The 12,642-nt window shown below is 37.8% G+C and overlaps 1 protein-coding gene across 14 annotated transcripts in view; it reads right to left on the bottom strand.

Moving 5' to 3' along the window:
* MAGI2 (membrane associated guanylate kinase, WW and PDZ domain containing 2) overlaps positions 1 to 12,642 on the bottom strand; it is a 1,467,480-nt gene that overhangs the window by 580,886 nt on the left and 873,952 nt on the right. The gene's annotated exons all lie outside the window — the stretch shown is intronic.

Below are 12,642 nucleotides of genomic sequence, written 5' to 3'. Positions count from 1 at the left end.
TCTGAAGTTGTTAACAAGTGCACAGTCCTGGGCATGTTGGTTGAAACTGAATAGACAGCAGAGTTAAAATGTTTAGTAACTGTGAGACTAGGTCACTTACATGAATGAAGAAATATTCTAGATTAGCATGAAGAAAGACTGCAATTCGAGCTCCAACACTTGACTGAATAAAGGGACTGACAAGGTGGCAGGTAACAGTGAGAGGTCAATGTCAGTGACAAGAAGGGTTTGTTAAGAAGACAAGGTTTTAGGTCAGGATGGAAGAGTAACGCTTAGAAGAGGAGGTAGGATATAGACCAGCTTTTCATTCTCTGAGCCTAAGGACTATGGGGTTTGACAGAATGGTCAGCCTTCTCTTGAAATGACTGCAGAACAAGCAGCATCCTCAGGGGATGGTCAGATTTCAAGGCAGGAAACAAAGAGATCATTGAATTATTTACTAGAAATAAATATTCTAGGGAGGACAGGGAAGGGTGCAGGGGAAAGTCTAAAGTAGGAGTAAAGAAACTACTTTAGGGCATAAAAGTAAGCAAGAGGACATATGCTGTGCTAAGTCATTTCAGTCATGTCTGACTCTGTGACCCTATGGACAGTAGCCTGCCAGGCTCCTCTGTCCATGGGATTCTCCAGACAAGAATACTGGATGGGTTGGCATGCCCTCCTCCAGGGGATCTGCTGGACCCCGGGATTGAACCTGTGTCTCTTACATCTATTGCATTGGCAGGCAGGTTCTTAATTGCTAGCACTACCTGGGGAGAGGGTATGAGAAAAAAAAAAGACATGAGTGGGGGTAGGATTTGGGGATAAGGCTAGAAGACCACCGGGTCTGAGAGGCGTACTGACTCAAACACTGCAACACTGTCAGTATTTCCTTCTCTGGTAAGTGATAATGGCCGTGATGAGGTTTATAAGACTGGCAGGGCCCTACAGGAGTAAGTGCCACCAGGAGTTTTACTGAAGGGAAAAAAAAGACCTAGTCCAGAAGTTGGCAGTGATAGGCATAAATATATCCCATGTTGCTGAGAATTACACATACATACCTTACTTTTTTCTATATCTATATCTATATCTATCTATCTATCTATATATAACTGGCAGAGTGTTATTTAAAAGGAGTTCTACTTGTATTACTTTTCCTGTTTTGTTATTTTATGTTCTTCCCTCCTTTCGCTTTCTATTCCTGATGTTCTGTGTCTTTCTGTAGCAGATTCAGCATGGCACAGATGTCCCATACACTGCAGTGCAAAGGAAATGGTTTCCTTAGCAACAATAACCACACAAAAGCCTGAAGAAATTTCTCCGCTACTCATGTGGCATTTTAGCATTTAAGGAATCCAAATAGTAGGGTAGAATAATGAACATCTGATTGAAACATAGCAATGGAGATGAAGAATGAATGCAAAAAGGCATGTGCTATTTACACAGCTGATGAAGTGATTTTAAGTGACCTGAACTTTAGCATCATGTTTCCTCAGTTTTTCCTCAGTGAAATAGGTAAAATTATATCTAGTTAAGTAGACTGAAATATACTCTTACAAGACAATTTCACTGTCTCCTGAATCTGATAATCAGAAACAAAAAGTTTTTGCAGGACATTATAAGATAATGTCTTGGACAATAATGTCATGTATGACAGATGAGGCTTTTTTTTATTCAAAGAGAACTTTCATGAATTTATTATTCCTAACCACATCCCTCAGGAGGAATTTTAAGAATTTATACCTTTTCCAGGTTTCCACTACCAAATTTTTGCTTTATAGCAATTTTTGTTTTAATTTTTGTCTGTAAAGCAAAAAAATAAAAACAAAAACCCCCCAGCAAACTATTGTTTTCCATTTTAGTAATTCTAAAGTGAAGTTTGAAGTCATCATAATTATGTCTGAAAATACATTCACTCTCCATCTCTCTCTGTTTTGGTGGGGGAAAAAAAATTAATGAATGATCATTCGATTGGAATTTCTTGCCAGAATATTCACCTAATGACAATATGGTAGTAGTGGTAATAAGAATGTGGGAAAGAAAAAAGGGAATTTACAAATTTATTATAGTTAGTTGGAATGTTTTTAAGTTCTCTGTTAACATCTTAATGTCCTGCTGAGACACCCTGGCAAGATAATGAAGACTGTACTAAACAAGTTTCATAATTTGACAGAGGAGTTCAAAGATGATTGCTGAATATGCAAGGCAATTGCTAGTTTGGGGCACATTCACATGGGCTCCCAGAAAACTGATGACCAGAGATGGTAAGATCTCTCTGCAGGGCTCAGAGGCCACATGGGACCTCACACACCTTCCCAAGCCTGTCCACTGTGACAATTAGTGGAGACTCTTCAAGCATTTGGCCATTAGGTTTATGAGGCAAAGTAACATTGATTCTAGGATTATGAGTTTTGGGAAACCAGGAGCATGAAAAAGCAATAAACTAGAGCCACTCAAGAAAGTGAGGAAATGAGCCAGAGCTGAGGTCCCCAATAAAAATTAACTGAGTGCCATATGACCTCAGTCATCCACAGCCGTGTTTTCAATCCCCAGGCAGATGGCTCTTCTCAGAGGCAACCCTAAGAGCTATGATAAATTCTGCTGGTAGAAGCACTAAGTGCCCCTTCAAAGACAACTATACATGCTCTTTCTCAGATCGTATCTTTCAAACCAAAAAACCCAATGCCTATGCCGACCACTGGTGTGGTCATTGGAAAGAAAGTGTGTCGACACAGTGACCAAGATTATAGTTTAAGTATCAAGCAATAATACATCAAAAGCATAGTACAAATAGAGTGTCTGAGACTGCAAACAAGTATGAGTTTATGAGATTCTTTTAAATTTTATTTAATTCAGAAATTAGGAACTAAATTAAATGTGATCAAATCAAAGTACTTTTTGAATAGATTTTTTTCTTTTAATTGGTAACATTGTATCAGCAGAACATGATTAATTTATATGATAAAAGGGGGACCAAAAATTTTCAAATTCTGTCAACATGGGAGCTACATCGAGTCTAAAGGATCACCACCAAATAGGCCAGTGGCATAAGCAAGGCTAGTTGGGCTGGATAACCATCGGAGAACACCATACATTTGCCTGGTGATCTGACTAGGTGCTCTCTGAAGGAGAGATTAGGCTCATGCAGAATAACTCTGCTTTTATTCTGCGCAATGTTTCAATATCACAGGAGTTAATTTTATTCAGTCTGTGGGCTTGGATTAACCCTGAAAGTCAACATCTTACATTTCACATATATTAAAACATACGCAAAATATTCTGCTTCAGATCAAGTATTATTACAACTGAATACTTGGAAGCTTTTGTAGTGATGACAGGGATCTTAATTCTGTCTAGTGATCCAGTGATTTATCAATTTTAATGGTCATTTGTTTAGCAAAGGAATTTGGGCAACTTTTGAAGTTCTTTGGAATTATATTATTTCTGCTTTTATATTGGTTTTTTAATATAAGGGACTAGGAGTCATGGTCTTAGTGTCATTAAAAGCTTTAGCTCTTTCCACTTATGTAAGTGTGATTAAAAATTAACCTCAAAATATGTTATCCTCTGTCTCTATAGTCCTTATTCAGTTAAATCAATAGAGTACATGCTGCTGTCTTTTATCTCTGAATTCCAATTGTAACACTAATGCTTAACCCAGAGCAAGTGACTTTATCTATTTGGCCCCCTTTCCTTCAATCATAAAGTAGTTATGATGATACTTAATTTGCAGAACTGGCATGATGGCTAAATAAAAAGTTAACATACATATATATATATATATATAATGGGGCTTCCCTGGTGGCTCAGTAGTAAAGAACCCACTTGCCAACACAGGAGATGCAGCTTTGATCCCTAGGCCAAGAAGATCCCCTGGAGAAAGAAATGGCAACCCACACCAGTATTCTTACTTTGGAAATCCCATGGACAGAGGAGACCAGTGGCCTATGGTCCATGGGGTCACAGAGAGTCGGACACAACTTAGTGACTAAACAACAACAAAAAACAAATATATAAAATATCCAAAAATGTCTCCCTTGTATGAAGCACTTAATAACTGTTCTAGGTTATTTCAAGACATTTATTTTTATTGTTGTTGTTATTTTCACACACTACATCATTAAAACATATAAGTAAAAGATGAAAACATTTGCTTTTCTTTTTTTTTTTTTTTAGTTTTCTTTTTTTTTTTTTCTCTAATTTTATTTTATTTTTTAAACTTTACATAATTGTATTAGTTTTGCCAAATATCAAAATGAATCCGCCACAGGTATACATGTGCTCCCCATCCCGAACCCTCCTCCCTCCTCCCTCCCCATACCATCCCTCTGGGCCGTCCCAGTGCACCAGCCCCCAGCATCCAGCATCATGCATCGAACCTGGACTGGCAACTCGTTTCCTACAGGATATTTTACATGTTTCATTGCCATTCTCCCAAATCTTCCCACCCTCTCCCTCTCCCATACAAGCAACTCCTACAGCTCAACTCCAGAAAAATAAACGACCCAATCAAAAAATGGGCCAAAGAACTAAATAGACATTTCTCCAAAAAAGACATACAGATGGCTAACAAACACATGAAAAGATGCTCAACATCACTCATTATCAGAGAAATGCAAATCAAAACCACTATGAGGTACCATTTCACACCAGTCAGAATGGCTGCGATCCAAAAGTCTACAAATAATAAATGCTGGAGAGGGTGTGGAGAAAAGGGAACCCTTTTACACTGTTGGTGGGAATGCAAACTAGTACAGCCACTATGGAGAACAGTGTGGAGATTCCTTAAAAAACTGGAAATAGAACTGCCTTATGATCCAGCAACCCCACTGCTGGGCATACACACTGAGGAAACCAGAAGGGAAAGAGACACGTGTACCCCAATGTTCATCACAGCACTGTTTATAATAGCCAAGACATGGAAGCAAACCTAGATGTCCATCAGCAGATGAATGGATAAGAGAGCTGTGGTACATATACACAATGGAGTATTACTCAGCCATTAAAAAGAATACATTTGAATCAGTTCTAATTAGGTGGATGAAACTGGAGCCTATTATACAGAGTGAAGTAAGCCAGAAGGAAAAACATAAATACAGTATACTAACGCATATATATGGAATTTAGAAAGATGGTAACAATAACCTGGTGTACGAGACAGCAAAAGAGACACTGATGTATAAAACATTTGCTTTTCATTTCATTTTCTTTCACAGACAACACGGCCTTACTGTTGGGTCCCTTCAGAAATTTCTCACATTTTCTCATTTTTCAGTTTATGTCAGTAATAATCTACTTTGTTCTAGTCCTGCAAGACTTCTTACTGACAGAGAAGCACCATTTAGTACTTCCCGATTTTAAATTATGAAAAATGGAAAATGACAAATTCATTTACTTCTTCATTCAGTCAAGGAACATTTAGAAGGCAGCTGAGTGCCTTAAAACAGCATGGTTTTGGTGTCTCAGGATGCCACATATTAGCTCTGTGGTGCAGACAGATCATTAAACCTCCCTGAGCCTCAGTTTAGTCATCTTTAAAATGAGGATAATGCTTTAGTTTAGCATTACAGAGACACTGCAAAGATAGTGATTCCAGGAAGGGTCATGAGGCTGAAAGTGAGCTGATATTTGAGATGGTCCATCAAGAGCCAGAGGATTTTAAAAAGTCAAAGATGTGGGAAAGTTTCCCTAGGTGATATTAGTAGGAAAATGTCTCTTGATCTCCAACCTGTGGCTCATAGAACAGTGTGAGCAAAGGCATGGAGGTAGGAAAGCTGAGAGCATGTTTAGGAAATGGTATGGACAGAAGACCACTTCCCTTGGGCAAACAAGGTGATTAGGGAATAGAGTGAGAAAAGGTTGAAACATCAGAGGACAAATCCTGAAGGCCTTGACAATCTGGAAACTCTGACTACTTTTTGGGGAGTATTAGAAAAGGCATGAAGGCAAGAATGGCCATGGGCATGGTGAGAAGGAATACTTTAGTGAAAAGTATACCAACAAGATTAATCTTAACTTTTTTTAGGGTAACTATTTATCATAGCTAAATCTCACTGCTGAGAGAGGGCTTAATAAAGTTGTCCAGCTATGATGACTAAAAGGATAGTGCTATTTATTAACAGCCACAGTAGAAAAGAGGAGGAAGATGAATAAAGTTCAAACAGTTGCATCCAGAGGTCAGCAGAAAGTAGACTCCTGGATGAGCAAGCTATATATAGAAGAATCCATGCTCTGTATAATACCATGGACACTTTAAATGTCCTAATACTATTAAAAAGTTCTATCAGATAACATGCCTTTTTACATCTTTATAATTTTTATAATTTAAGTGACACAGCTGATTTTAAAATAGTAGTTTTTTTTCTCACTGCTAATCAATAATATAGAAAACTATTATTCACAGCATCAAGACCTAGAAAAATGTATGTAATCAAGCTAAAGAATCTTATAGTTGAATGCATAAACTAAAAAGCTGAAATTTTATTCCATTCAATACTTCTGCCCTAGATCTCTTATGTTAGATATGGAAACTAACCAACTCTTGTTCTGAGCTCATTTCTCTGTTTTGTAAGATGAGTTTAAAAAGCCTGAAAGTGAAAGTTGCTCAGTCGTGTTCGACTCTTTGCGACCCCATGGACTATACAGTCTATGGAATTCTCTAGGCCAGAATACTAGAGTGCATAGCCTTTCCCTTCGCCAGGGGATCTTCCCAACCCAGGGACTGAATCCAGGTCTCCCGCATTGTAGGCACATTCTTGCCAGCTAAACTACAAGGGAAGTTAGCCAAATATGCAGTTTATAATTTTACTGAAATAAAAGTAAAATAAAATATGCAGTTTACAATAAACAAGAGGCTTCCTTACTATATATAGCCCCTTTATTCTAACATTTCTAGATAACTAACTCCTCTGAAAAAGCAAATTCATAATTGACAGGCAGTTAACTTTCAAGCTTTTATTTCTCTTTACTTTCTCTACTACTTTTCTTATTGGCCATTTCAGAAGAGCGAATATAGAACAGGCTCTTGAACATCAGAATGCTAATGGGATTGCTTTATTCCAGGTAATAAGTAAGTATTATGCAAAAGGAGATGTAACCAGTCTCCTGAATATGTTGAAAACCTCAATAATAACAAAGAGTCCATCAATGTACCTATAACCAACCATTGCTAAGTCGCTTCAGTCCTTCCCCACCTGTGCAACCCCATAGACGGCAGCCCACCAGGCTCCCCCATCCGTGCGATTCTCCAGGCAAGAATACTGGAGTGGGTTGCCATTTCCTTCTCCAATGCATGAAAGTGAAAAGTGAAAGTGAAGTCACTCAGTAGTGTCTGACTCTTAGCTACCCCATGGACTGCAGCCCACCAGGCTCCCCCATATCTGGGATTCTCCAGGCAAGAACACTGGAGTGGGTTGCCATTTCCTTCTCCAATATAACCAACCAAAATGCATAATAAATAAGATTTTTTTTCTCTCTCATAGAAATTTATGATTAAAATGTTAACTTATACATCAACTATCCAATCAGATATTTACTTTTAGAGGAAAAGAGATTACAAAAAAATCAGCCCTTTAATCAGGTTGTACCTACATTTATTATATAATGGTAAATATTCTGCAGGTGTTTCTGACACCCAGCTTCCCTCATTTCTGCAGCTGCTTCTATATGTCCTACACCACCAGTTTCCCTCATTTATGGGATCATTTCAACCATTTATATACAGATTTTAGAATATGTGCAGTCATTAAAAACTAATCTGACTTTCACCTCACATCTTTCTCTTGCAATCACCCAACCTCTGCTACCCTTGGAATAAATCCCCTTAAGAGGGCTCCATATTCAATCTTTCTCCAGATCATTCCTGAAACCCATTCCAACCAGGCTTTGGTTCCCACAATTACAATAAAATTCCTCCTACTCTGGTTGCCAAAATGTCTACAGTATAAATCCACTGGTCCCTTCCCTGTTTTCATCTTATTTGGACCTTGAGCAACATTTGAGATAATCAATAAGTCTCTTCCTGAAATACCTTTTCCAGTGAACTTTACAAACTCACACACTCCAGATTCTCTTGCTAATTCACTCAATATTGCTTTTCAATCTCTTTCTGGTTCCTTCTCGTCTTCCCAAACTCTAAATGTTTAAGGTTTACAAACATTGGTTCTCAGACTAATTCATTTCTTTATCTACACACTCATTTCCTGTATTAAATGCAATTTAGTATCAAACAACTTTCAAATGTATATCCTAGCTCCAATCTTTCTTCTGAACTTTAGATTCATATATTCAGCTGCTAGGTGCACATCTGAATATGGATGTCTCATAGGCATTTCAAACTTTGTATGCCCCTGACTGAATGCTTGATTCTTTATTCCACCTTCTCAATCTATACATCCTACAGTTTCCTCCATTCACTAAATAGTAACTCTAATCTGTGAGTTGATAAGGCCAAAAATAGTGGAGTCATTTTTGAATTTTTTTCTTTCTCGTAGATCCCATATCCAATTTATTACCAAGTTTGTCATTATACCTTTGAAATATATCCTGAATATAATCACTCTTTCTTTATTCCCAAACCACTCTCCTTTGCTCTTTTTGTCCCGGCCACCTTGTTTTACATGTTACTCCTGGAACATTGAGCATATTCTCTGTCCTCAGGCCTACCAATTATTTGTTCTGACTAAATCTACCTTCCTCCAGGTAGCTGTCTAGTCAGTCCTTAACTTTATTCAAGACTGCTCAGATGTCATCTTATCAGAGAGGTCTTCCCTCACCTTGACCAGAGTAAATGATCCTCTAATACAGACACACAGTCATTATTCCCTAGATCTGCTTCATTTTCTTAAAAGCCACAAATCCTTATCTAATGTTTTACTGTTTGTGTTTATTTATACATTTATTTGTTTATATGGTGTTTAATTTGTTTCATATTCTAAAATGCAAGCCCATGAGATCTGGGATTTATTCTATCCTTTTCATGTATATATTCCCACTGCCTGGAACATTAACTAAATGGTCAAATAAATGAATAATACTATCATATGTCCCCATGTTTTACTTGAACTTGTTTGTTATACACACATGCATCTAGGCACACACACCCAAATACACACTAATGGCAAGACATTGTTAGCTCTAAAGTCCACGTTAAATATCTGCTGTTAAGTCACTTCAGTCATGTCCAACTCTGTGCGACCCCATAGACGGCCTCCTACCAGGCTCCTCTGTCCTGGGATTCTCCAGGCAAGAACACTGGAGTGGATTAGTTAAATATCTAGGCATATGGTAAATCAGAGTCTGAGGGGTAGATTTATATTTTGTCATGCCTAGTATCACTTGCATGTAAGTAAGAATTTTCTGGGCAAAAAGGAGAGAAAAAATTTTAAACATTAAGTCATTTCGACAGCAATATTAAAATGTTTATTTATAACTTTAAATTTATTTTAAAGTAATTCATAATTTGTGTGCATACACAAAAACTACACTATCATTAAGTATGCAGTATGATGAATTTCCACAAGGCAAACACCCAAGTGAAGATGAAGAATGTTCTCAGGATCCCAGAGGTCTCCTCCTGACCCTTCTGAGTCACTCATCCTGCCCAAAGCAAACACTACTCTGATTTCTCCCATTGATTACCCTTATTATTTTTCATCTTAAACTTTATAGAAATGAAGTTACACAGCATGTCTTCTTTTTGTCTGGCCATTTTTAATTTTATTTTATTGCTCAGCTGTTTGTTTTCGAGATTAATGTATGTGTTTGTGGGTAGTAAGACTTTTACTGACCTCACTGCTACACGGTGATCTACTGCATGGATATTTCACAATTTAGGTTTTCATTCTTCTATCAATCAATATCTAGTTTATTTCCAGTTCACAACTTTTAAGAATGCCATACCCATTCCTGTTCTTGCGTTTTCCAACTAGTAAAAATGAAAGGAATAGCTGGGTCAGGGTGCAGACATTTGTTCAGCTTTAAGAGATATTGCCAAACAATTTCTCAAAGCATTTGTACAATTTGCTTTGCAATTAATTCCCACCCAATTCACTAAAATCTGGACTTTCCTATCACTAACTCAGTAGATTATGTGAATATTCCTGAAATATTAATAACTTTTTATAGCTCTGAAATTCAAAATCATCTAAGTAGAGCAGGGTCCCTAAAAGGTAGCCAGGGAACATTAATTCTGATGATATTAAATGGAATGTAGAGGGGGAAAAAAAGAATTTTATTAATCATATAAAACAGAAGTGTTTTAAGCAAGTCTTTTAAGCGAGTGTTCTCCAATTTGCTTATATTTAATGTCCACTGACTGTGAGTAAACTACAGTCTGCAACACTGGGATAGGAACTTTAGGTGTAACAGAAAATGCTTGTGTCCTCCAGACTATCCTGCAAGGCTACAGTTGCACAGAACACACTTTGAGAACTATTGAGCAAGAGTACTTGCTCAGCGATTTCCTGAAATACACATAATCCTTAAAGACCTCTCTGATTCAAGCATTAGCAACACACTAAATTCAGTGAAAGGCTTTGTTCCAGATTATTTATCTTCTGCTTCTTTGTTTTGATTTAATACACCTTAGACTTTCTTTTACCATTGTTCTGTACCCTAAATCCATTCACAAATTCAATGTCTGTGATAGTTCTCAGTTCCTGACCTTACAAGCTTACTTGTAACCACTCAATACTGAACCTTATTTAATGAAGGTTTATGGGGCTGAGGCAAAATTAGGTTACATAAAATTGCACATATTTTAGCTTGAGCAAATAAAATTGCTCAAGATTTCATCATGTGTCTCTTTTTGGTTAATATTACAATACAAGCCTTCCTCAGTGATCAGTGCAAAGAAATAGAGGAAAACAACAGAATGGGAAAGACTAGAGATCTCTTCAAGAAAATTAGAGATACCAAGGGAATATTTCATGCAAAGATGGGCTCAATAAAGGACAGAATGGTAGCGACCTAACAGAAGCAGAGATATTAAGAAGAGGTGGCAAGAATACACAGAAGAACTGTACAAAAAAGATCTTCATGACCTAGATAATCACAATGGTGTCATCACTCACCTAGAGCCAGACATCCTGGAATGTGAAGTCAAGTGGGCCTTAGGAAGCATCACTATGAACAAAGCTGGTGGAGGTTATGGAATTCAGTTGAGCTATTTCAAATCCTAAAAGATGATGCTGTGAAAGTGCTGCACTCAATATGCCAGCAAATTTGGAAAACTCAGCAGTGGCCACAGGACTGGAAAAGGTCAGTTTTCATTCCAGTCCCAAAGAAAGGCAATGCCAAAGAATGCTCAAACTACCACACAATTGCACTCATCTCACACATTAGTAAAGTAATGCTCAAAATTCTCCAAGTCAGGCTTCAACAATACGTGAACCATGAACTTCCATATGTTCAAGCTGGTTTTAGAAAAGGCAGATGAACCAGAGATCAAATTGCCAACATCTGCTGGATCATCAAAAAACCAAGACAGTTTCAGAAGAACATCTATTTCTGCTTTATTGACTATGCCAAAGCCTTTGATTGTATGGATCACAATAAACTGTGGAAAATTCTTACAGATATGGGAATACCAGACCACCTGACCTGCCCCTTGAGAAATCTGTATGCATGTCAGGAAGCAACAGATAGAACTGGACATGGAACAACAGGCTGGTTCCAAATCAGAAAAGGAGTACATCAAGTATTGTCATCCTGCTTATTTAACTTATATGCAGAGTACATCATGCAAAATGCTGGGCTGGATGAAGCACAGGCGGGAATCAAGATTGCCGGGAGAAATATCAATAACCTCAGATATGTAGATGACATCACCCTTATTGCATAAAGTGAAGAAGAACTAAAGAGCCTCTTGATGAAAGTGAAAGAGGAGAGTGAAAAAATTGGCTTAAAGCTCAACATTCAGAAAAGTGAGATCATGACATCTGGTCCCATCACTTTATGGCAAATAGATGGAGAAACTGTGGCAGAATTTATTTTGGGGGGCTCCAAAATCACTGCAGATGGTGATTGCAACCATGAAATTAAAAGACGCTTACTCCTTGGAAGCAAAGTTATGACCAACCTAGATAGCATATTAAAAAGCAGAGACATTACATTGCTAACAAAGGTTCATCTAGTCAAAGCTATGGATTTTCCAGTAGTCATGTATGGATGTGAGAGTTGGATTGTGAAGAAGGCTGAGCACCGAAGAATTGATGCTTTTGAACTGTGGTGTTGGAGAAGACTCTTGAGAGTCCCTTGGACTGCAAGGAGATCCAACCAGTCCATTCTAAAGGAAATCAGTCCTGAATATTCAGTGGAGGGACTAATGCTGAAGCTGCACCTCAAATACTTTGGCCACCTGATGTGAAGAGCTGACTCATTTTAAAAGACCCTGATGCTGAGAAAGATTGAAGGTGGGAGGAGAAGGGGATGACAGAGGATAAGATGGTTGGATGGCATCACTGACTCAATGGACATGAATTTGAGTAAACTCCAGGAGTTGGTGATGGACAGGGAGGCCTAGCGTGTTGCAGTCCATGCTGTCACAAAGAGTTGGACTCGACTAAGTGACTGAACTGAACTGATTACAATCACTTTTATTTTCATGAAGTAAAATGTGCTCAGTCATGATGATTAGTTGAAATAAACTTGTTACCCTTTGGT

The sequence above is a fragment of the Bos taurus genome, chromosome 4 (assembly GCF_002263795.3).
Source record: "Bos taurus isolate L1 Dominette 01449 registration number 42190680 breed Hereford chromosome 4, ARS-UCD2.0, whole genome shotgun sequence".
Lineage (NCBI taxonomy): Eukaryota > Metazoa > Chordata > Mammalia > Artiodactyla > Bovidae > Bos > Bos taurus.
This window is presented reverse-complemented; position numbering and strand designations above follow the sequence as displayed.